Source organism: Plodia interpunctella, chromosome 25 (genome assembly GCF_027563975.2).
Source record: "Plodia interpunctella isolate USDA-ARS_2022_Savannah chromosome 25, ilPloInte3.2, whole genome shotgun sequence".
NCBI classification, from domain to species: Eukaryota; Metazoa; Arthropoda; class Insecta; order Lepidoptera; family Pyralidae; genus Plodia; species Plodia interpunctella.
The window spans coordinates 3,361,113-3,387,562 of NC_071318.1; the positions used below are offsets into that span (position 1 = coordinate 3,361,113).

The 26,450-nt window shown below is 33.2% G+C and overlaps 1 protein-coding gene across 1 annotated transcript in view; it reads right to left on the reverse strand.

The window, feature by feature from the left end:
- Window positions 1-15,390, reverse strand: part of LOC128680918 (uncharacterized) — an 82,978-nt gene extending 67,588 nt beyond the window's left edge. Inside the window, exon 1 of the mRNA XM_053764407.2 lies at window positions 15,231-15,390. The gene's annotated coding sequence lies outside the window, so the exon portion shown is untranslated. The remainder of the gene's footprint in view (window positions 1-15,230) is intronic.
- Window positions 15,391-26,450: the final 11,060 nt, after the last annotated feature.

Sequence of the window (26,450 nt, forward strand, 5' to 3'; positions counted from 1 at the left end):
TATTTATTTATATACATTGGTACATAATGCTTCATCTCACTCTGGATTTTATCGACAGTTGCTTCGTAAAATTGGACGTTGATTTTTACCGCTGATGTTTGGATAAAATGACGTAGGTACTTTACGTTAAAGTCAATGTAAAATTTGAAGGTGCAACTCACCCTTAGAAGTGAAAAGAATACCACACTTTGCCCTCTGACGTCATCAACGTACTTATTTAAAAATACAAGAATTACACGTCCAAATTATTCACAAACAAAATTAATTGCAGTCAATCAACAAAAGCAACAATAAACCCGATTAGAACGTAAACGTTTTAAGGCTTGTTAACTCAAATTAAAAGGTATTTAGTTACGCTTGTTTATTCGTCATATTGTTAAGTGGCCATTATTTCTCGATTTAATTTTAGTCCGGTCTGTTTTGTCATAAAATTGTTTGCAAATAATTATGTACACATAATTTTTAAATTACTGACTTTTAAAAATTAATTGTACAATCCACCACCTTACACAAATAGCGATTTTAAAATGCTGAACTTTTTTAAACACTTTCTATTAATATAAGTACTTTGACGACCTCCGTGGCCTAATGGTCATCAATCCGGACTGCTACACTGGAGGTCCCGAGTTCGATCCCCGGTCAGGTCAACATGGGAATGGGAATGATCTTTTTCAGATTGACCTGGGTCTTGGATGTTTATCTATATATGTATACGTTATATAATATAGTATAGTTGAGTTAGTATCCTATAACACAAGTTTCGAACTTACTTTGGGGCTCACTCAATCTGTGTGATTTGTTCATAAGTATTCATATATATATATATACATGAACAAACCATACAGATTGAGTTATATATATAAGTATTTAATATGTACTACATAGTATAAAACAAAGTCTCTTCCCGCTGTCTGTCCCTATGTAGATGTTTAAAACAACGCAACAGATTTTTATGCGAGTTTCTTAGGGTTCCATAAACTTACAGACAAGGAACCCTAAAAAACTTTCGCCGTCTGTCCGTCCGTCCGTCCGTCCGCGGTCTAGCTCAACAACTGTTATGATTATATCTTATATAAACCTACAGATATGGTTTAAACATAGAACTTTAATACACTGCTACGTTACTTTTCTTTCGTAATAGGGTGAAAATATTATGTTTTAGCCAGCAATATTTCATTTTTATACATTCTTATTAAGATATTGCTGGGGGCGAGGCGGCCCCGTTGTTTCAACAAGAAAAAAATACGCACACTGTAATGGCGCTAAAATAAAATGTACCTTTTTGAAGAAAAGCTTTGATTATATTCTTTGTTTCGTAATATCTCAACCTTCAATTAGAAATAGTGCTCTGTAGTCTTTAATAACAATATATGTGAGTTCTTCTTTAATATTGCGTGGATCAGTGATACCGATTTTGATAATATTCAAGAAAATTGTTAAAAAGTGAGTTAGGATTCTGCCACGTCATTCTTTTCACTTTCATATTTACTAAGCCCCAATTGAATTTGGAGCTGTAACGCCGCGAATCCCGGCTTCATCTTGAAATGTAAAACTTATATATTTGAAGATTAGGCTATGATTTTACAATTTCTCTCTTGCCTGACGTAAACCCTCCTTGGGAACTCTATTGTTACCTATCCTCTGGCACGCTATGTATCCTTTACACGTAGGACCTTCCTATCGTATGACCACACAATATATAACATTCTGTAAATTTTTAAAAGACAAAGACAAATAAACTGTAATGGTAAGCGGCCCTTTTGGCATGATATAGCGAACAACACTGTTATAACGAGTTTCTTTAGGCATTTCTTTTTGTCCTGTCAAGGTCGACCTTGACAGGTGATTTCTCATAAGCTACAAACTACTGGCATTTCGGAATGACCATTGCTGAGAAAAACAGACAGACGGACGCGGCAATGTAGATTCAGAAATGTAGACCATCACGGGCACTTGATTGCAAGTGCCTGTGAAGGTCTACATTTCTGAATTCTAATTTGATTTGATTTTGTCAATGCCATGAATTTTCGCGGTTGACTTTATTGCTAAATGATGCAACGTAATTATTAGTTCGATGTCCAAATAAACTTAAATAGATTTAACAATCATGATCTCAATACAAAGGTACTTTTGCGTGTATACTGTATAAGATACCAAAAAAATAATGCGTTACACTGTTGCAAAAGTTATCAATCACTGACTGTTACAATTGTTCTGATATATGGCGGTCCCGATTGCAATTTTCCGCTTTGAGTGATTGGTTTGAGGTGACCACATATCTCGTATTTATCCGGACAATCCGATTAGCTAACCACTAGTCACGAGTGCAAAAACGTGTTATAGATTTTTATATCTGCGGCCAATAAAAATTAATCTGGATTAAAGTTTGTAATTTATTTTACCTAAGCGCCATTACAAAAATAACAGACGTCGGTAGAAAGTTTCGATTATGAAAGTGGGATTGTAATCCGCATGAAGGCGGAAAGATGTTCGAAAAGAGAAAAATATAATATATACAAAATGTCTACATTATGGAATCAATAAAAAGGGATAAAAAAATGATAGTTCTAAGTTTGGACCGACAGATCTCAAAAGTGATTTGTTAAATTGGGCCAACATAAGTATTCCAATAATGGAAGGAAGCCTCTCCCAATTCTTACCATTCTTCTGGTTATATGGTCTTATAGTATTTTATGTCTTTTGTAGTTTCAGTTTTCAGTTTTGGAACAATAAATAAGTGTATTACAATCTCCAATTCGTGAATTTTGACATGGTGTATTAGAAGCTGACACTCAGATGATGATAACAAACCATATTCTATATCATGTTTACATATACAACAATATAAAGAAATATGTCTAACCTTTTCTAACCATTTTGACCCTTGTCTTTAAAAAAAATCCGCAAATAAAAAAGAAATGGTCACTTTCAATCGGTTCCCACCGTTGGATAGTTTTGTTTGCCCTCATGAATAAGAGAATTGAGCGTGTTGACAGATTTTAATGTATTTTTATTTCTGACAAAGGTCGTTGCCCTAATAGTCTAATTCCCGTAAGAATTTTAGGGCAAAGAAAGCCCTAGTCGTTTTTTAACGAGAATGATCGTTTATTTTTCAGTATTTTAACGATTTTTGATACTGTAGGCCCTTCGTCAATCTTTGAAAAAGTATTTTTCTTCATATCAATTAGAGCTTTAATTGATTTGAAGAAAAATACTTTTTCAAAGATTTTTGACATCAAAGATATAAAACCACTGGTAAGTTTATCTAGTAGAAGGAATTAGTTCTATTCTCAATTCTAAATTGAACTAAATAGTGAGAATAAAAATTCATTAGTCCTATGGTCTAACTTTTCAGTAAAACCAATGAAAATGATTGATGAATACGGCAATAAACAAGGTTTTTACAAAAATAATATCATTAATTTAAGCTTTTATTGTCATCAGAGAGATCTTATAGCATTTAACGCCTGATAAAAACCCATGTCCGTGCTATAGCACGATTTTACGAACGTTTATAAACGTTTGAGGAGTTCCCTCTTTTGGAGCCGATCCGGGCTGCACCATCAGGTCAAACTTATCATAATATTGTATTGTAATGGAACTGAAGCGACGTGGGAAATTTCAACTCTATATGTCAACTGGAAGTAGGAGAAATCTAACTTGCAAGATTGATGATTACAGACAACAGGATAGGTGAATCTAAATTAAAATAGAATTTTTCAGAATTTCTTTATAATTTGAATTTCTTCAGAATTTTAATATTTTGACTGGTCCAAAAATGAACTATCGCTGTCACAGTGAAGCATTTAGTTTTGGTTCTCCACTTTTACACCAGCATTTTACGTTTATGACCAAGGGCCGACACTTGCAATAAAGAATTCAATTCAGGTCAGCCTTTTACGAACTATTCTTACTTTATTCTCTTAAAACGAATATAAAGGTGCTTTAAACGTTTTCAGTGACAGTGTTAGTAGAGAGGTATATAATAAAACCTTAGATAGTGTATTTAACTGGTAGGTTGGTCAGTGAGTCAAATCTTGCAAGTTAGACCCACTTTTATAATAACAAAATGTATTTTTTGTAAAAAATTTATCCTATCGAGTTACTTAAATTAATAAAAACTTTTTCAATAAACTGTAGTCCAGTCAGATGTCAGATTTTCAGTAAAATTTAACAATTTCAATTCCACCACATGAACTGAACTAAGTTCGTTATAAACATTATATTAAATTGTGATTAAATACGTCTCCAATGGTGTGATGTTAAATTTTTTAACTCAGTGATAAAGTTAATTTAGAAAAAAACTGAATTCTTAAGAACATTTATAAAATCCAAAAAGTAATCTTAAAATATAAAGCTAAGCCTATAATTCATAGAAAAGATAAAGCATACTTTATGCTAATGTATATTTTGTTCCTTTTTCGTACGAAAAATAATTTTCGACTGCTACTAGACAAAATATATGCACGGTCACGGTATACAGACGGGCAGACTGTGATCGAAAGGTCCCAGATTCGAATCCTACTCGTGCCACATGAGTTGGCACACCCATCTAACTCATGTATAGAGAACAACGTGAGGAAACGTCGTGAGGAAACCTACACACTGTTTGTCAGTTTAAGTTCATTTGTGTGTATGCGTGTGTGTGTGACTATTGTCACGTCGTCTCTAGAACAAAATCTGATAGCTTTAGCAATCAACACACTCCAAAAGAAAGAATGCCTTTATCTTTTTTATGAATATCAATATAAATTTTCAACTCAGTATATCAAATCACAATTGAAGTATATTTAAGTGCCTGTGAAGGCCTAATTTCTGAATAAATGATTCGATTTTGATTTCAAATATTTATCAAATAACTACTGCATGTTGTCTTCTATAAAATCAATTTTCCAAAATGTCCCTTGCCAAAAAATTTCGGAATCCCCAACGTTACCTAAGCTACCAACTATATTCCATATTAACCAAACCGTCAAAGCGCTATCCATATTCATACGCGTTTAACATAATATAAATATGTATTGGATTCGGAACGATTTAGGGTAGATCCACGTCAAGTTGAGTAAGATAACACAGACCAACCATTGGTGACTTGCAGCTAAATGTCATACATTGCCTGGTTTACGAGTGAGCTATGTACTGAGATAAGATGGAACGGAGCAATGTACGTCAATCGGCAAATATGCGACTTTAGATTCCCTCATAAATATACGATGATCTTGCAATTCATCAGTAATTTCCTCATGCAAGTCCACGATGAGATTTATTGTAAGAAAATTAATGGAGACAATAAAGAAGTGACTCTGATATAGACTTAACCAACCCACCCAGTTGCACCAGTCAAATTTGATGTTAACTTTAACCTGCACGCCGCCCATCCATATCTACTAATACTAATATTATAACTAGAAAAGATTTGACTTTTTGTTTGTAATGATTAAACTCAAAAACTACTAGGCCGATTTTGATGAAATTTGGCACAGAGATAGACGAAACTTTTAGGAGTGACATAGGCTAATTTTATTATAGCTTTACCAGAGCGAAACCGGGTCGGGCCGCTTGTTGTTAGATAAAACGGCGTTCTCTGCGTTTTTGTAAAGTTAAAGTCAAAGTTGCCGTGCTTTACCCTGAGATATTGTCGATATAAGATCACACCTGCAGGCCTACCATTAACTTTTAAAGAACGATTTAAATAAAACCTAAAGTGAATCGCATTTATACAAAAAATTAAGTCGATGGTACGAATTTGCTGAGGTCGTAAAGTGGATCGCGTTAACAGATTATGGTAAGCCCCCTGCTCGTTCTATCAAACTAACATCCATGTAAAGAAGTTATCAAATAATTATATTTCCTACCAATATGGATAAATGCAAACGTTTGTATGTGTGTTGGTGTGTGCGGATGCTCGCAATCCAATTCTGCAAAGTCTATAGGATCATGAAAAGCATTTATAATACATTTATCTCGCGAAATCCTTACGCGAGTGAAGCACCGTGGTGTGTTCAGAATTTCATAAAATTTTATTAAAACCCCAATTCTGTAACATAAAAGTTATTAAATTATACAGGATTCTATACTATAGAAATAAATTAATTTCTGGCAAGTTTCAACTTGGCAACAAATCATATTAGGTTTTTTAATGTTTTTTAATTTTACGTAAAAGTAGATTTGCGGAAAGCATAAAATAATCCCGGTTTTACTACCATTTTATTACTTCATACTTCGAAATTCCTCATTCTTTGTGGTTTTCGGCGAATTGCCAATAGTTTTTTTTAATCTTTTATATCCCATTGCTGGGCAAAAGTCTAGCCTTATTTCAAGCCGTTCTATCCAATGCAAAAATAAACCAATTCTTACTAAAGTTTCGCAGATCATCACTGCAAACGGTTTTTTGATCTGCCAAGTACCATCTTACCATAGAATAAAAAATGCTATAATGAAACTAAAGGTTTTCTTGTAAAACCCAAGTACATTCTTAAAACTGACCTCTCACTTTCTCATCTAATCTAATCTAAGCGGTGGTGGTGTAATGATAAGACTCCCTCCTGTGGATCGAAAGGTCTCAGGATCGTATCCTACTCATGCTATTTGAGTTTGTATAGCAATCTGACTCATAAGTATTAGTAGTTTTCATAGACCACCACTTGCTTCCAGTGAAGGAAAACACCGTGAGGAAACCTGCACACTGGTGGACAGTTTAGTTCACTAGTGTGTATGCGACTGCCTGCCACTAGGTGGCGGTAAGTAGTCGTAAAAGTCATGTCAGATGCTTTTAGGCGACTTGACTAAAATCTGACACCAGTGTTAGCAATAACACACTCGATATGATGATGATGACCTCCACAGATTGTAAAAGTCAAACAAAAGTCCCTAAACCGTCCATATTGATAATGAGACCACATTGTCACGAAACCTGAATGAGGAAACTTCCTCAGTTCAGAACAAAGTCGTCCCGCGATCGATATATTTAACGAGGCAATCTCATAAGTTTGTTTGTCATGCCGCCATCATCTCCATAACCCAGTTTCATACGCCTTGTTTTCCAGATGACATCCAATAAGGAGATAGGTTTTATGAATAAAGTATTTTTTTTTGTTAGTCAACATGTTTAAATCCGTGGCAATGATTTTATAATAAAACTGATTTTAATGAGGTTCCGTGGTGTGGATGTTAAGATTTATCGACTACTAGCGGCCCATACCGGCTTCTCACGCGCAAAAATATAATAAATTGTAAACCTAAACCTTGCTTGGGAATCACACTTTATATTGGTGAAAACCGCATGAAAATCCGTGAATTAGTTTTTGAGTTTATCGCGAACAAACAGTCAGAGGCGGACTTTGTAATATGTAAGGGTATGTACAATGGTTTGGTATATGCCGAATCCGCTAAAGTTCAGCGAACTGTTTCGCGATAATAATGTACTTAGATAATAAATAAAAATGACATATTAATAGTTGGGTAGTACAGTCAAATTTTATTTTGATTTTATTAAAATGCCACTGTACTTCGCGTTTTTATGCGCACGCTAAAGTTAACCTCAAAGTTGTGGTGCAACCCACGTTAAGTTGATGCTATAAAACCACACATTCAAAGAAATTATAATGGTTTATAGAGTCTTTACTTAAAGAGGTACGTATAAAATAAATCATCTCCAGAATATTATATATAAAATGGCGAAAACTGAGATTAATTCATTATAATTTTTCGTTAAAGGCCTTCGTCTACCACGACCTACGCATAGAGAATTTTTCGCTTTGATGTGACAGCCCTAGTTAAGTTATACTTACAGCAGACTTTTAAAAAAGACTTAGCAACAAAATTATTAAGAGGTAGAATGGTTACAAAAGTTGGTGTATATTTTTCACAATTTAAAAACCACTGTTTATAATATAATAGTATTCCTTATAGTATTGCGACCTGTGGTTCCGCCCTAGAATAGGGCTACTGCATATCGTTAACATTTTAAAAATGTAAATGCGTACTTTAATTACAGATTTCATAATTTAATTAGATTATTTTAAAACATGTGTTTAAAACTGACTACTGCTTGATTGTATGGTGATAATCATGGGCTTATTGCTTAAAATAAAAACTCCCAAAAAATTTTATTTTTACCCAAAACCTGGACGTCCCAGCTCGAAAATTGGGAATCCGCAAAGACAAGAGAGACAGAGAGAGATAAAAAAGTAAAGACAATCCAAATGGAACACTTACTGAATTTAAAACAGAAATGATTACTTCTAGAAATATCCATTATTATTTTCCTTGAGAAAGGATTAAAATGGGAAATAATTAAAAATACTTATTAGGGAAAGTGGTCTTGCCACGATCCGAGATTTCAAAAGCTTTTGTTTTCAATGTTCCGTTTTTCCTTTTTCTGAAATGACATCCGATCCATCGTTATTTAGTTATCACAAGTTATTCTTTTTACAACGGTACATGTGTACACTATTGTAATATTTAGTTCATAAAAAGAAGAAAAAATCTTGTAACAATATCGACATTTAATAGTAAATTAACTTACTACAACTTAGTAATGTTCCTAACATTACTAAGTTGTAGTAAGTTAATTTTTTAATTTAAACAAAATTTGTTTTGTTGTTGAACACTGGTGCTAAATTTTATTTTTACTTGTCTCAGACTTGACATTTTTCTCAAAAAGTTTGTATGAAAACAGTGCCTGTTCTGCAGAGAAATGCACGCGCGCGAAGACACTAGCAAAATCTAGTAACCTATATACATAACTTTCTTAACCACTATAAATTAATTAATATACAGTCTGTCAAAAAATTAAGAAAAATTTTTTTGGCATTGCAATATCAAATAGAATGGTCAAGATTGGTTGATAAACAACCAAGTATTACCAGTCAATAGGAGACAGCGTCCTTATTTATTTTCATTACTTTCTTGACAGACTGTTAAAACAACTTATTTTACGCTATTTTCGCATTAATAATATATCAGTTATTCAGTTACGATAGAAATAAGAGATACATGTGCATTGTTCTCCTCCATCCGTCAGTCCAGCTCTTTTAGATCAGCAATAGTAAGCCATTCGTCAACATTGTTGGCCAAAAAAGGCCAGCCGATCCGTCTTGTAAAATGTCAGGGGCCATGTTACACTGATAGATAGTGACTACACCGCATACCTATTGTCATCATGGCCTATTTTGAGAGATATTGTTTAGGCTATACCCTCCTGTGGTTATCGTGAGAGGTAAATAAGTACAAATCTTTGTTATGTTGAGGGTAAAGTCAGCGACAAATCTTTAAAGTTTAATGTTTTATTTTATAAGCTGACTTGGGGTTTCGCGGTCCCCGAATGCCGAGAACACGTAATGAGAAATATAATCAATTCAATATAAATTCAATACATGACACGATTTCTGCATTTTATTGTAATTGATCCATGATCGCTCTCGCAGTTTTGACATTTCCATCTAGTAATTCAAAAAGTTTTCGTATCGTATAAGGAGGCTAAACATTCCTCGCCTTGTTTTGTTTCGTTCTTTTCTCTTTGATCAGATCCAGTACTTTCTCGTTCGTCTTTTTATTCATCAAGCCGAAGCAGAAAGCAGCTTTAACAAAACAATGTGTCAGATGTCTACATTCCAAATACTCGTGAATATGTAAGAAAAACTCATGTTTGTCCACCGTGTCAACCTGTGTTTAGGCTCACTCCATCTGAATCAGGGATTATCGCTGTCATATACATAATATCTTCGGAGTGTCTGTATGTCATTTTATATTACGTTTGTTTTACGCTAACCAAAGCTCTCCCAAAATGAAATGTATTTTGTGAAATCAGTTCACAGAATATCTAAATGCTCGTGAATTGTTTTTGTTACACTACACATGTTATCATGAAAATTTCACGGATTGCCGTCTAAATATTAACAAGAATCCATAACATTATAGATTCTCATAAGATAAGTTATGTTTTTTTAAAACAGTGTCGACGATTTATGGTTTCAAAATTAACTTTATCCTGCGTAGATTTTTTTTATCTAATCTACGGTGGCAGCGCGCAGATTAATGTTAACGTCAAGTTAATTTGTGCAACCCACAACAAAGTTAGTGTCGCTAATTCCCACGATATCGAAGCTCCAAGAGGCAGCTATATTGGCCATATTGACCCGCATTCCTGTCATCCCTGACGACTTTAGGCCAGCAGCACTTTAGCCATATTTCCAAAATCCAAAATCTAACATCAGTGTCAGTAATTAATACACTCCAAAAGAAATGATGCGATTATGCAATTTCTTTGTCGTGTGACGTTTGTAAGAATAATATTTAGGTTTTTTCTCTCAAGCACGGAACCCTACAGAAAGTGAAGATGCTTACGATAATATCTCTTGATACACTTTATTACCCTCCAAGAGATTTGTGAGAAAAAAAAATTAACGCTATCTTTCTCAGTACCATTTTGTTTCGAAGAAACGATAAAAGTTGTAAGTGGGTTATTATTTCTTTTGTTGGGAACGCTTAGGCGCGGAATAGATCAAAAACCTTATCTCAAAGTGCTTCTGAAAAAGTTTCACAAGTATTATCTTGTTAAATAAAATTAGGATTTGTACATCACTTTTGCAAATAAAGTGAGAAGACAATACTGTATTTTTAATTTATACGTACCTACGTAACTTTTGCGAAAAGGGATGGCTACAAATGGTAAGGGATAGAAATGGTCGGTAACAGAAAGGGGTAGCTTTTGCCCAGCAGTGGGACCTCTTGGGTAGATAAAAAAGTCTCAACTCAGTATACCTTTGTCAATAACACTTATATATAACTGAGATGTTCCAAACAAACACTTTTATATCAATAATCAATAAATTTTTATAACAAAAAATTACGAAATGCATGCAAATGAGAACGCAACAAGCAAAGCTGGATCCAAAAGCTAGTGAAATAATTAAATAAATAATAATTACTCACTCGAATGAACCAGAAATGAGAACGAATGAAAAAGCCAACGCAATTAAACATACTCGTATTCTAGTAAAATCGTGCGTGAATTGGAAGAAAAACTCGAACTCAAACATCTTTATTGCAGTGACTGTAGTACAAGGTGTGGTTAACAGTTTACCCTTACAGGCGTGCACTATTAGCGTTATGTTACACTTATAACACATACTATGTTCTATATATGGGTACGTGCAGTACTTACAAATTAAACTGTTTGAACAACTTCTAAGTAATTTGTCTTTGCACAAGATATGATTAACACTCGTAAGGTACCAAATAAGATGAGTTAAAGTCGCGAGTATATGAAATGTATTCTGATCTCACAATTAATATAATATACTAGTTTTGTCCGCGGCTTCGCCAGCGTGATTTTCCCTTGAAATATTTAGACTCTTTAACTAATCTGGTTTCCCCATACAAACTTTGCACCCCTTTATTACTCCCTTAGAGGATGACTTTTGAAAAAATCCTTTCTTAGTGCACCCCTAAACATATAAGGAACCTATGTGCTAAATTTGAAAACCCAGCCAGACCCAGCGGTTTGGACTGTGCTTTGATATATCAGTCAGTCATTCAGTATCATCTTTTATATATAGATCGGATGAATTGTCGAACGGTATTTATGAAGCGGAGATAAATAAAGGAGTATAGGTCAGGGTCGACCTTGAAAAACATACAGTAACCAGATTGCGGATCTCCTTTGCAAGAGAGATACTCTTCAATCGTATTTCCTCACGGCTAAGGGTCGTGGTCATTACGTGGAATGAAACACACACAACAACTTTCTTGGCATTATTAATGGAGTGGGTTTTAACTTTAGGCTCTACAAATACAAAAACTGGTGTAACTCTTGACTGGTGCAATCCACTCTGACTTTTTTTATCCATTTTCCTTTCTTTTTTATTTTCAATCAGTCATACAAACACTCTGAAGGCGCTCTGCCCCAAGCAATCGATATATGACAGATGCTACACAATTATGCTAAAACAGTCCTACGGGACTACGGTCCCACAGTCCCTAGTTTAATTTTCTTTCCGAGACACCAAATTGTTTCCTGTTCAAGAAAATATAATCTCATTTTTAGGGTCTCGTACTTTAAAATGTATAAACGGAACCCTTGTAGAATTTATTCGTTATCCATCTATCCTTTTAATTGTCTATCCATCAGACTTTTTTCAGGATTACGTAAAGGTACGAAGTTGAAAGCTAATATGCTTTACGGTATCTTTTAGATTAAAAAACAAATGGATTTTTAAGAAAATGCAATCAAAAGACGTCTATTTATGTAGCACATTTTGCGGTTTAACAAGGGGAAAATCTCCGTGTTGACCACGAAATTTGACGAGAAGCATAGGGCTTATAATTCATATAAAAATTCGAATACCGTAAAATATGTTAGCACAAAAAAAAAACGAGACGAGAACCACAGTATGCTAGTGCAACCCGCACTTGACCGTTTTATTGTAATTATAATTAAGAATTTCGAGAAATGTAAGTATAAATTAAATAGCTTTTAAACAAATCATGACACTATTATATATACGATATTATATTATGACGATATAATATTTTATTGTCGTATTTGATAACAAAATTATATTTAAGTTGAATAAAATACAATTTAATTTTGCATTGAAATGCAATAAACCATATTGAAGTGTTATTATAGAATTAAATTTGAAAATTACAAAATTACTATTGATAATAAATAAAAGATACATACAAATACAAATTTTAATGAACAATCTCAACAAATTAATAAAAATTATGTTTTTTTTTTGTAATTAAATTACAATTTCATACTTCGACCTTTACGAAAGGAACATTGTTGTTGAACAAACGTAAATTCACTCTCAAACAAAGTACAATCTAACTCGTGGCGTTAAAATTTCTGACGGGGAAATTATTTCTGGAAAGTTCTCCCCTAATTTACTGAGTTAGACCACATTTAACGTGCAACGTTAAAATTTTCCGAAAACTCTTTTTTAAAACCATTTTGTATTAACCGTGGCAGTTTCGTAAACAAAAATGGAGTAAGGGGAAAAATTGTCGTGTATTTTTCTGACATGCTGTAACTAAAAAGATTTCACTGGACTGGTATTTTATTAAAGTAAATCTTACACTAACATTTTCAATATCAGACCAGTTATTAAAATGGTTCATGGATTTATTTAATTTTTAAAAAATGAATAAATAATACAATCCAATACAGAATCAAAATCCTAATTGGGCCCGGCTTTCATTTATTGCCAGCGACCGCGTAATCTCATTTAAAAACATTCCAAAATTAATTACGAAACGTGGAGTCAAATAATACTTATAACGTTAGGTTGTTTAATCTATTTTCACCTAATTGAAAATACAAAATGTTTTACATATCAAATTTGATGCTATATTTTAAGAACAAAAAAGTATTTTATCTTGGGGGATGTTTAAACGGCTATTTTTATAATTGCCAACCATACGGTTGGTTACTTCATTATTATAATATCGTGATTATTTATTTCGCTTTACATATATGTATATTACATAATAAGCAATAACAGGTCTTCGCTAATAATAAAAAAAAAATTTAGTATATATATTTAAGCCTATTCCAATACTGTTCTAGACTATTTCTAGTCAAGTAGGTAATAATCATGGTAACTGAAATACAATGCTAGTAATTACATTTCTAGTAGGTATGAATAAAATGTCAAAATTATGCTGTTACGTGGAAATGTTAATTAATGAGCTATTGCAATTTAACTTAACGTTAAATTGTTGATGGAAGAGACTTCGCGCGGATGCGCTTTTCTTCGTTGAAATATTTTTTTGGTTTGTTAGCCATTTTCAACTTTGTGGGTGATTCATAACTAATTCAGTACTTAACCGGACACGTGTAACTATTAATAAGCTGGTGGTAAGCTGGTTCATAATATGCATTTTGTAAAACACAGGTATGATCACAGTAACGACATATATTTAAGCGTTCGTTTTGCCTCCAATAAAATTATAATATCGCGAAACTAGCTTTGTTTATTTTATCACAAATTTACAATATTCTTTCACCGCCGCGCCAATGGGTAAAATATTAAAAAAGAAAACTCGCTAAACGTACTACAGCTAGATTGCGACCCTCTTTTGTAAAGGAGATGTCAGCAGCACCCATAACCGAAGAAGAAGAAAGTGACGAGTTATAGAGGAAGCCAGTTAAAATTTTCAGGATCGTGGCGAGTGGAAATCCCTAGTCTCTGCCTACCCCTATGGGAAATAGGCGTGATAATATGCGAGTACGATGTGGCGTGTGGTCCCGCCCTAGAGTAGGACCACTCTGTATCCTCCCGTGTATGTCGTACGAGGCGACTAAGGGACACATGCATTATAGGCAATAATAGCATTTCCAAAGACGGTTGACGTCCGGTAGGAGGTTGTAAAAGCATAGCTAAATCTTCCAAATGTTTATGTTGATTTTTTAACCGTCAGGGCGTCACAGCGTCTCCGAACGTAACCGGGAACATGCGAGATTTTCATGTTTAACAGACTGGACACACACCATAAAAGCAACCAAATTTGATTTGGACTGGTAAATTAAAAAACATATTTTGTTTTATTCTTGTTTTATACCCTACTCAAACTTTTGGCGTTATGTGAATATTACTACAGATGGCAGATTCCCCTCAAAAATGGGTTTTCACGAAAATGAAACTGAAAAATATATGACTACACACTAAAAATGTTTCTTTTGTAGTATACTTTAAAAAAAAATAAAGTAATGCTTGCTTGAATATTTACTAATAATTTTTACGACATTTCTAGCTTTTGACTTCTGGATAAATGCTTTAAAAATTCAAAGATAAATTTTGTAAAAAAAATCACGTGTAATAAAAAATCACGTGCATAATAATCGTGAGGTCAAACGACACAACCAGGTAAATATTACAAAATATTATAAGTATTTTTTAGAAATTAATAAGCTTTTGTGTATCGTTATACTTTTAGTTACCGTTTCATGAAAAAAAAAAAAATGTTTATTACTTGGAAACCTGCTACGCGAACTTTTGAAATCTTTGGAACTCTTTTTCTCAAATTATATTTGAGACACTACATAAAATTTATATATCCAACTAGTCAAAAAAGTCCTATCATTTCTTCTAAATAAAAGTCACTTACACAAAATCTTGAAATAAATGAAAAAAAAATAGCCAGAAAGTGTTGTTTTCAGATTAAAAATTTCCAATCACATAAAGTTTAAATTACATAACAATTAAAAACTACAAACTTACCTGGTAACTCTCAAAACATGTCACAAACTTAACTACAACTCGAGTCAATTTTTACTTTTTAAAATCACTTCACCGTTAATAACGTTATTCACATTCACTTCACATAATTTTCACTTCGCGATCGGTATAGGCTTCGAAGCGACGAACGCGGCACCCCCGTTTCAAACCAAAAGGCTTTCTAACCCCCACCCTTTGATACATATAAAACGTCAACCACGCATGCGTCGAGAAAATATACGGGTACGAATATTTCCTATTGTTTTTTATATAATTTTATTTTTACCATTTTTATAACATTTCAACTTTTTTCACATTATCACTACATAGTATAAAACAAAAGTTGCTTTCCGCTGTCTGTCTTTATGTAAATTGAGATCTTTAAAATTACGCAACGGATTTTGATGCCGGGTTTTTAAATAGAGTGATTCAAAGTGAAAGCGGTATGTGTATTGTAATTTATCATGGTTTTACCAGAGCGTAGCCGGGGCGAGCAGCAAATGTCTTTTCGAAGAAAATATTACGACAATATCCTTAACTCCGGTAGTGGAGAAAAAAGAAATTTTCATATTATTGTCACTTACCCACCATCACACTAAGCCTTCCCACTAGTATTCATGTGGTTTTTTTTAATGTGAAAGTTCTTTTACATATTTCTATTAGAGAATATGAAATTAGTTTTAGTTTTACATGAAGTCTTATAAGATAATACAACACATAGAATATTAAGTAAGTAGATCTATAATGTCGTAATAGACATTTTAATAAGATAAAGTAGACACAAGAATTTACGAAAATTTCAACAAAATCAAATTTCATCTCCATATTCAGATATTCCTCGAAGCACACCCGTTTTGAAGTAAACCTAATGAAATTGCACCGCGAAGCGCACATTTCTAGTTGCTAAAAGATTCGTTTCGTGGAATATATTTCTAGATAATTCGATTACTCCTCAAACACTAGGGCCACCTCTCTATTTTATTAATGTCTTAGCGAAAATATTATACAGATCACGCTCCGAGAAATACCGGTATATTATGGATAAATATCCAAGATCCGGTCCAATACTTTACTTTTATATATTATTAGAAAGAAAAGAAAAAAAATTTTTTTTGTAAGAAACAATAATGGTAAGCCGATCTGGCATGATAGGGACCAACACTGTTCAAATGAGTTTCTTTCGGCATTTCTTCTCAGCAGTGGTCGTTCCGAAATGCCAGTAGTTTCTAGCTTGTGAGAAATAACTATAAATTTAAAGATTGACGAGAAAAAGTGCCTGTGAAGGTCTAATTTCTGAATAAATGATTTGAATTTGAATTTGAATTTGAATTAAAAAAAGATCATTTTCCATCACGACCCGACCGGGGATCGAACCCGGGACCTCTCGGTTCTGTGCCACCGAGGTATATTTTCCTTGAATATTCATAAATCACAAAAACATCTGTTTGTTTTTATTAATTTAATACTTGTCGACGCCTACGTAGTGATTATTGAAGTATAAAAAATAATAAAACAGGTAAAACTACGGTTGATGAAGCGTCTGATCAACTTTGTACCATTTGAGTGGAAGTTCTAAGAGTGGGAGGCATATTTTATAGGCTAAAATAGATCGAATTCGAACTCCTATCGTACGACTTCGTGATTCGTTTGGTTAACCGCAAACTCGTGGTACTATATACTACATTATAAACATTTTAAATTGTAAATTGTCCATTTTTCGTAGACCGCAGCTAAACAATCATTAAGGGTACACCAGAGTCGACTTTAACATTAACAGTAATCGGCGCGCCGCCAACGTTTAGACAAAATGGCGTACTTTACTATTTTCTGGACAAGTAAAAGTTAACGTCAAAGTTGATTGATGACCGATTTGAATATTTTAACTACTATTTTGATATTAACTTTTAACCGCTGCGCCGATTTTGATGAAATTTGGAATAGTTTTATATGTTGACTTTACTTTATATGCGCAAGGGAGTTGACGACAAAAAAATTGGTAAAATTGGAAGGTGCCAACTCGCGCGCAGTCGCGAGTTTCACACGCGCCAGTTGACGAATAACCCATACTAACAATCTTTACTGTCAAGTTTCATTTATAACACAACTGTAAAAATTTTCAATACAAACAGTCAACAGGTCCGACATTCGGCAACCCACCATTGAGCTTCGGTTCAGAACCATTCTATGACCCGTGATCAAATATTGGCTTTGTATTATTATATCCTGATATAATTTATTAAAAATATATTATAGATAAAAAATATTAAAAATATATTATTGAATTCAATGTGAAAAATTCTAACATCATAGAATAGATAAAAATATGACTAATCGAAGGACCTTATATAATTATTAGAAATACCAGTGAAAAAAATACTGTGATAATGACAATGCTTAAGATACGACAAAAATAAAATCACACATTTTTAGACTCGCCCAAACGCTCCATACTAAATGACATTAAAACTATTAACGTAACAAAAGCGGAACAGCTTTGAACAAATTAACAACTTTATTCATAAAATAATTTACTTTAATTTTATTTATTGTGTTATAAAGAAGTTCGGAGCACAATCAAAATGAAAGAAGCATCAGATTCGCTATAACAGAAGCCTTATGGAACCCAAGGATGGAACTCTTGATTAATCGTCTAACTTTCAACGAGGGCACTCAGAATTATACTGTTTTATAAACTTCTGCCCTTATTACTGCCGCTGTGACCGCTTAGACAAAAGAAATCATACTTTTTTTTGTCTATCATATTGTGTTAGGTACTTCTGGGCAAAAGTGAAAAAAAAATGTTTATTTATCCACAAAAAATAAATACAATTTGTCATATACGTGCAAGTTACATGACTCATATTTTTGATAATTATTTTGTGAAGACACCAAGCTCCACGTCCATACATAGACCAGCGGAGTTATTGGTTTTGTACTTACGTTAAAGGTATATAAAGGTATATATAATATAAAAGTAATAAATAGTAATACATAGACACACAATTACGTATACATACATAACTTATCACAGGGCAAAGGTTCTTCCACTCGTTTCTTTCTATTGTGATATCTGGCCATTATGATAGGAATTTTCGATGTCGTGCCGCCATACCTTTTTTTACTACCTGCTATTGAAGAACTAGCTATTTTACGCGGCACTTTTTCCAGATACAGTATCACGTCTTTATTCCGTACGGTGTAGACAGAGCCAACACGAGGCTTTGTCGAAGCTCGAAAACCACGTTTAGCTGTTTTAGTAGAATTCATATAAAATAATGACAGGTTGCCAGGTCCTCGCCTTAGAGAAGAATCTCAAATGTGTAGCCCATTTTGTTATTTGTTATATATGTAATGTATATTGTTACATATGTAATGTAATCATATAAGAGAAATCGGCCACGAAAAATGCAAATCTCAATGAATGGTACTGTTAACAACAATCAACCTAAACAAATTCATTGAAAATTCGCCCCTAAAATTGCTGCATTAAGATCCAAGCAGAGTAACATCACATGCAGACGACTACAAAAAAACTTTATTTTTTTTATCCACTATTATGACATGTTGTCAAAAAATTTATTACAGTTACGTTATCGAAAGTTGCCGCTGTCAGCAGAAGTGTTAATAAAAATCAGTATAATAAAATTTCGTTTAAAGTGGAAACCGAATTAATTCCACGTATTTATGATTTCCTTGCCATTATCCTTTCGGTCAAAATCTCGTTATACATCCGTCATATTCTGAAACGCGTCAAAGTACATTCGAACACACTAGTGATTAAAATATTACAACTATACTAGCTTCGCTCCCGTGGGAATTTTAGGATAAATGTACCCTATGTATTATTCCAGGTTATATTACACTCGTGCATCAATTTTCATAACAAATCGTCGGATTTTGCGTGAAAGGGTAACAAACATACATCCTCATAAACTTTCTCATTTATAATATTAGTAGGTCGTAGGATTTTAAGGATATTATGTTACTCGATTTTGATTGTTTATACGCCATTTTCTAAGTTAATACTTATCCGAAGAATATCTAATGAACTCGATGATTACTACAAGAAGAGAATACTTTAAATTCATTATGTAATCGAGAGTTTTATTACTGAGTTGCTTAGATCTGGTATGATTTTTACTAATATGTTCAGCCATCTAACGGTAATATTCGCATTCTATACTAGTAAACTATACAGTCAGACATTTTTAAGTGTTTTAAATTAGCCACGACCTACTAACAAGTCCGTCTGTAAATTTTTTATGATAGGGTATAGGTTGTTGAAGTAAGTATTTACAGTCTGAAGCTAAAGTATTCAAATAAACCTAATAACTTTCAATCAATGACAAAGGTAATCACTTAGAAGTCGTAGTTTCAAATGACGGGACACAGAACTTGCAGGCAAAGTTTTTGCATCAGCTTTATATATAGGCACTATTTCGGTTAACGCAAACTTCGTCTTGGCTTCGCCGTCAGCGTCTTCAAGTTTCTTTAGTTAAATATATTCCTTTGTTTCTGAATTTGTGATTGTTGTTCCCACTAGTGAAATGGTAATGACACTATTTATTTTTAAACACTATCTATTTCAAACTACTCTTAATGCATTTGTGATGTTGAAGCTGCTCTTTTAATGTGGTGATTATGTTTTATCAAAAACTGTTTCATATTTCAAATATTGGTGATCCCTTGTTGTAATGACAAGTATAGTCAGCTTATCATTAAGATCGATTTTTTAAAATCAAACGTGTATATTTATCGTGATTTCTAAATCAAAAGCTGAGAACTTACTCATAAAATAAGACTCTTGATTCAGAGGGCAAGATGAACTTTGGGTCACTGAAAAAACAATATAAATAAGTATTATTCTACTAAAGAGTGATACGCCTATGGACACTCGCACGCGCGTTGCCGGCCCTGAATGAATAATTGTATACCAATTTTGAATAACTCCATGTTCTAGTATTTAGGCACAACCATAACAGATAGCGAATTCTACACCCTTAGAGTACATGAGATCAAATTAATTTAGAAGCGAACTAAAAATAATAAAAACGTAAACACTTTTCTGCATAGTAGTTCATCAATCTGTGTCTACGCGTGAAAATGACAAGGCGTTTTATGGCGTCATAAAATATAACTTTGTCCGATGAAATCACCAATCGAGTTTCGTGAGCTCTATCCTTTATTCAGGTCGGTTTTCATTTTTAGATAACATCGTATATTTTTATTTTGAAATTTTACATTTTAAATCCGAAAGTGAATGATTTTATTCATCCCTCAAAGTCAATAATAACGAAATTGGAATATAACCAGAAATAGTAAATGGGATGTATTTGAATTTTAATTAATTAATTTAATTAAAAAAAAAATGTAAAAATATTAAATTTTTCTGTGTCTCTGTGTTTCTAGTCAACACAATCGTATTATCGTAAAGGAAATGTACTTTTCACATTAAATTACCAATTTTGGTTACTTTGAGTCTGATATTTTGAAAATCTAAAATTTAAAAAATGTGATAGGTATTTGCAATTCTAATGTTTGGCGAATAAATGTTACCGTAAAGTACCTTATTTGTTTTATTATGCCAATGTATTTTTGCTATTTATTAATCTGAAACAATATTTTTCAAGCCGAAAATATCGAATTGCTACCAGTAAAACGATGCCATTTTGCGTATGCATAATTTAGTGTATACAATTGTCACATTTCCAATTAAAGTTATGTACAGAAAAGGTTCCATTTAGTACAAAGATTAATAACATGTATGGAAAATTGTATCTATTTATCGGATATTTCCGAATAGAATTAACATATACAGATAAGGCCGGTCATAAAATAAACACCCGTATCGATTCAGACACAGTCAGAGAGGAGGACGGAGGTCAATGAACATATAAAAAAATTGATAAATGCAGTATTTAAGTATTGACAAGAAAAAATGAAATATATTTTTTTCTTTTGTATTTTAATTACGACTTGTTGAATAGAATTAAACACCATGTTACTCGATAATAAATTTAATGTGAAAATCGAAATCTTTTGAAAAAATTCAAAATTTTCGTCTTTATGGGAGTTATGTATAAAAAATTAAAACAACGGAACCCTCGTGCGTCTGTTTATTATTCCGTCTGTCACAGCCAGTTTTCTCCGAATCTGAAACCGATCCGAACCAGATGGTTTATTCCTACTAAGCAACGAATTACGAGCGAAGCCAGTCCTTACAATAATATTATAAACCAAAGTCCTATGCCACATCTGTCTGTATGTTCGCGATAAATTCAAAAACTACTAACTTGGATTTTTCATGCGGTTTTCACCAATAGATAGTGTGATTCCTGTGGCACGTTCATGTGTATAATTTCCGATCGAAGCCGAGACGGTTAAATATAAAAAGTCTCATCTGTTATTACGTTTTTGTATGTACAAGTTGAGTATCCACTACCGTTAAATTATATGGATGTCCTTTAACACATAATTAAGCGGTAATGACTATCATAAATTCCCTTTTCATAAGGTTTTCGAATGATAATGGCAATTTGCCATTTTATATGTTGCTATGAACTTTAAAATACGTTTGACTATGTCAGATTCTACGAAAAAATATATATTCAATTTAAAAAAAAATTAAATGATGAATATTTAAAGAAATTATAAGTATAGGGGATAATAATAAATAATGACAATAATAATTTTATTTCTCACCACAAAATTTAAAATAATAACAAATTGTACATAGAAGCTTATTACAACGTACGTGTCAACGACAAAAACTGTTCGTAACACCACTCACACGTACTGTATCCCATGCACAGTCTCCGCTGTGCCGCATGCTAGCGGATCTCAACGCGTTCCTGAACCAGGAACCTGAATGTGATGGGTTCGTGGATGGATGTAAAATGCTTGTCAGGAGTTGTTTTGACGAATGTGAATCGACTTGCTTGTATTAAAAATACAATAATGTTTCTATGTTTCTTTTTAAATGTCTTAATGGGTCTTCTTCATAGTCGTATTCCTCATGGCTGAGGGTCGTGGTCATTACGTGAATTTAAACACACACAACAACTCTCTTGGCATTAGTAATGGAGTGCCATTGCCTTCTCCAATTCACACACATGTTGATAATCAAACAGAGTGCAGGTTTCCTCACAATGTTTTCCTTCACCGGAAGGAAGCAAGTGGTGGTCGATGAAAACTACTATTCATCAGATTGTTATACAAAATCATGTGATACGAGTAGGATTCGAACCTGAGACCTTTTGATCCACAGGCGGGCGTCTTAACCATTACACCACCACCGCTTCTTGGGTCTTAATGGGTAATGTCTTCCTATTTATTAACTAAATACTGTAATAGAATATATATATATATATATATCGTATTTAAATGACAAAGAAATACCTACATAAAAATACATAAATTGAAGGGACGATAAGGTGGGTAAAGAGACCTTCAAATCTCTGCCATTCAAATTAGTAATTGACCTTTCCTACCTATACCTTCTTTTTTTACGATTTCTATGAGTAAGATCAAATAAAATAACATTACATTAATAATCAAAATTCGACCCACGCTATCTTCAAAAGGTTTGAACTTCAAATGTTGGAAATTACTCTATATTATAATCTTACATATTACAAAACCAAGTCCACTGCCGCGTCTGTCTGTCTGGTCGCGATAAACTCCAAAACTGATGCATGGATTCTCATGCGGTTTTCACTAATAGATAAAGTGATTCCAGAGGAAAGTTTAGGTGTATAATTTATTAGTTTTGTTTACACGAACGAAGCCGTGATGGGACCCTAGTCTCAATATAATTAACTTTTCGACACTCACTTATTTAAAGAGCAGACATATTAATTTACTAATTGTGCCTCTGTGGGATATTTGATGAAATGTAGTTTATTTAGGTCTCGACTATTTTTAATCGTTGCCAGTCCGGGTTTCATCCGGGGCTGTGATGCTGCGATGCCCGTGATTGGAATAAACTCTATATACGTACAAATGTCAATAAATACTTTATTTTTATTTAACTATAATTTTACAATCGGCTTGGCTTGTATTGTAGGCTGATAGCTGACAAGTCGACGACATGTCGATAAGGAGTCGATATGACTTCGAAAAATTTCATAGCTCGATATAGAACAAATAGATCTTAAAATAAATAAATAAAATAATAATTTTATTTCAGGTAACTAATACCGATACACAACATGTTACAAAATTTACAGTCTCGTTGTAAATTTTAAGATCTATTTGTTCGACATAGAAGCTTGTTAGCTACGAAATTTTATTCACTTCTATATTATTATCAAATCTATGGTAATAATAGTGTAGGAGGGATGGTTGGAGGCATGTAATAAGGGTTACATTACAATTATAATTAATACTGAAATATATTTAATAGCAACTTCGCATTATGCTATAATGATCTTGTAATTTTCAGTAAAACTAGTTATGATTATTATTCATTAACTAGCTTATGCCCGCGGCTTCTCCCGCGTTTATAAGTAAAACATATTGAGGAAACCTGCACACTGGTGGACAGGTTAGTTCACTAGTGCGTATGCGACTACCTGCCACTAGATGGCGGTAAGTGGTCGCAAAAGTCATGTCAGATGACTTTAGGCGACTTGAATAAAATCTGACACCAGTGTTAGCAATAACACACTCGATGATGTACAGACATAGCATGTACCAATGGGTACATATTCTGTTATCTATGAATGTATATATACCTTAAGAAGGTATAGTATATAGGTATAGTATAGAAGGTGCGGTGGTGGTGTAATGGTTAAGACGCCCGCCTGTGGATCGAAAGGTCCCAGGTTCGAATCCTACTCGTGCCACATGAGTTTGTATACCAATAACTCATGTATAGTAGTTTTCATCGACCATCACTTGCTTCCGGTGAAGGGAAAACATCGTGAGGAAACCTGCACACTTGTTCATTATTAACTTGTGTGTGAAATGGAGAAGGCAATGGCAAACCACTCCATTAAGAATGCCAAGAAAGTTGTTATGTGTGTTTCATTCCACGTAATGACCACGACCCTCAGCCATGAGGAATACGATTATGAAGAAGATATATAGCTAATAATAAAGCTGTAAAGTTGGCACTTACATTTTTATTATTAGGTCTACAAAGAATATAAAATTATATAAACAGATTCACTTATAAAGAACACAATCTGAAGTGCAAGAATCATATTGATAATTTAGAACTAAATGATAAATGTTACCACGTAATAAGTAGTTGTTCTTTAGTGTATTGTTGGCAAATAAGGAGAATTTGATTTGATTTGAAGAAACAAAAAAAAGATCTAATCATATATTCAGAAATCAGGCCTTCACAAGCTTTTTTTCACGTCATATTCTAAATTAAATTATGTTTACCAAAGCTACAAACTACTTGACTAGCTAAACCTGACTAGGTTTGAGTATTATCACTCAAGTTACATTATATTTCTTTCTCATTCGATAAACATTCTGTTTTCTTCTTCTCTCACCTCACACGGCCTTTGCAAAACCTTGAATACATCAAGAAAGCATTCAATTAATAAGTAAATCATTACTAATTTTATTCTGATAATATGTTTTTTTTTGTTATAAATCCAATAGTTTGTCAAGCTTTTACAAACTACCGATTTACAGGAAATAAAACTTAAGCCGTAATATAATATAGCATACTGTATTACAGCATAATGATTTTAAAGTATAACTTTCTTACGTATAACTATTTGGTTCGGTTAGTAATGCTACAAATAGTTATGTAACCTAATCTAAAATTTACCCATATGCCTTAGACCTATTATGCCAAAATATTTTATGCCAAAACCGGTATACCGAAGAACAAAATAGAACAACATAAATTATACAAAAAAAGGGACACCGTATCTGATACCTATAGTACATTTTTTTACATATATAGCAGAGATTTCGTTTTTCCCATCTCATTTTGTTAAAAGGCTTTTCCATGCTTTCAACGAAGCCACATATAGCTTGAATTGTTGTGGGAATCCATCATTTTCTGTTTTTCAATTTACTACCAAGCTTATTTAGGATTTCGCATTTCGCACTGAAGAAAAAACATATGATAGGGCGTGCAAAATCTATGTTATAGGTGATCGCATTATGCATCACTAGTTGCTCCCCGGGACTTCGCTCCCGTGAGAGTTTCGGGATAAAAAGTACCCTATGTGTTATTCCAGATTATATTATACTAGTGTACCAAATTTCATAACAATTTGTCCCGTAGATTTTACGTAAAAGAGCAACAAAGATACACACATAATTCAAACTCACAAACTTTCGCATTTTTAATATTGTGTGTATTGATTTCACAAGGAATACGAATGAAGGTAATTTTTTTTCCTGATCATAGATTTTAGTAAGTGATCATTACCGCCTACGAACGCTTGCGAAACTTTTGTTGTTGTAAACACACGTTGCCGATTTTATGGCTCAGTATCTTTTGCAACAGTATCCTGTTTATAACACTGCCACTCTCACTCTTCAAGCCGAAACGCAAGACATGCCCTAACATCTGATAGCCATTATGGCTATCACATTCCCATAGAAGAATGACGTCACGCCGATTGTAAAAGCATAGCCAAGTCTTCAAAATTTTATGGGTGATTTTTTACGCGAATCCTAGTCTCAGGGCGTCACAGCTCTGAATATAATCGGAACATGCGAGGATGCGAGAGAGAGAGAGAGAGATTGAAGTAGAGCACAAAATAGCTATATATATATATATATATATATATATATATATATATATATATAGAAGTCGGCAGTTACACTTAGTTTAAGTAATTTTTTTCGACGTCAATAAGTGATGATATCCTAAATTGAATAAAGAAATTTGAATTTGAATTCATGTGAAGACATGAGAACTATATCTTCTCAACAGATGTCTTAAATTCCCATGATTAATTTCCCAGGCGTTTTATCCACAATATTCAAACAAAATAAGCTTTACTCAAACATTGTAATGCCCTAACTTGCATCTAGAAATTTTTCAATTCAAACTGAAACTCTAAAATAAGTTGGTGAAGGTTTGAAGTTAGTTTATATTTGAAACGTTCAAGTATTCAGTCGAGTATGATAAAATATCCTCAAGATAAGTTCACAGGATTTCGAGGCACCTACTATTTGCTTTTCCTTGGTTTTGGCTATATATAAAGGTGCCAAGTAAAGATGAAGTCAATCCAGATGCATTAT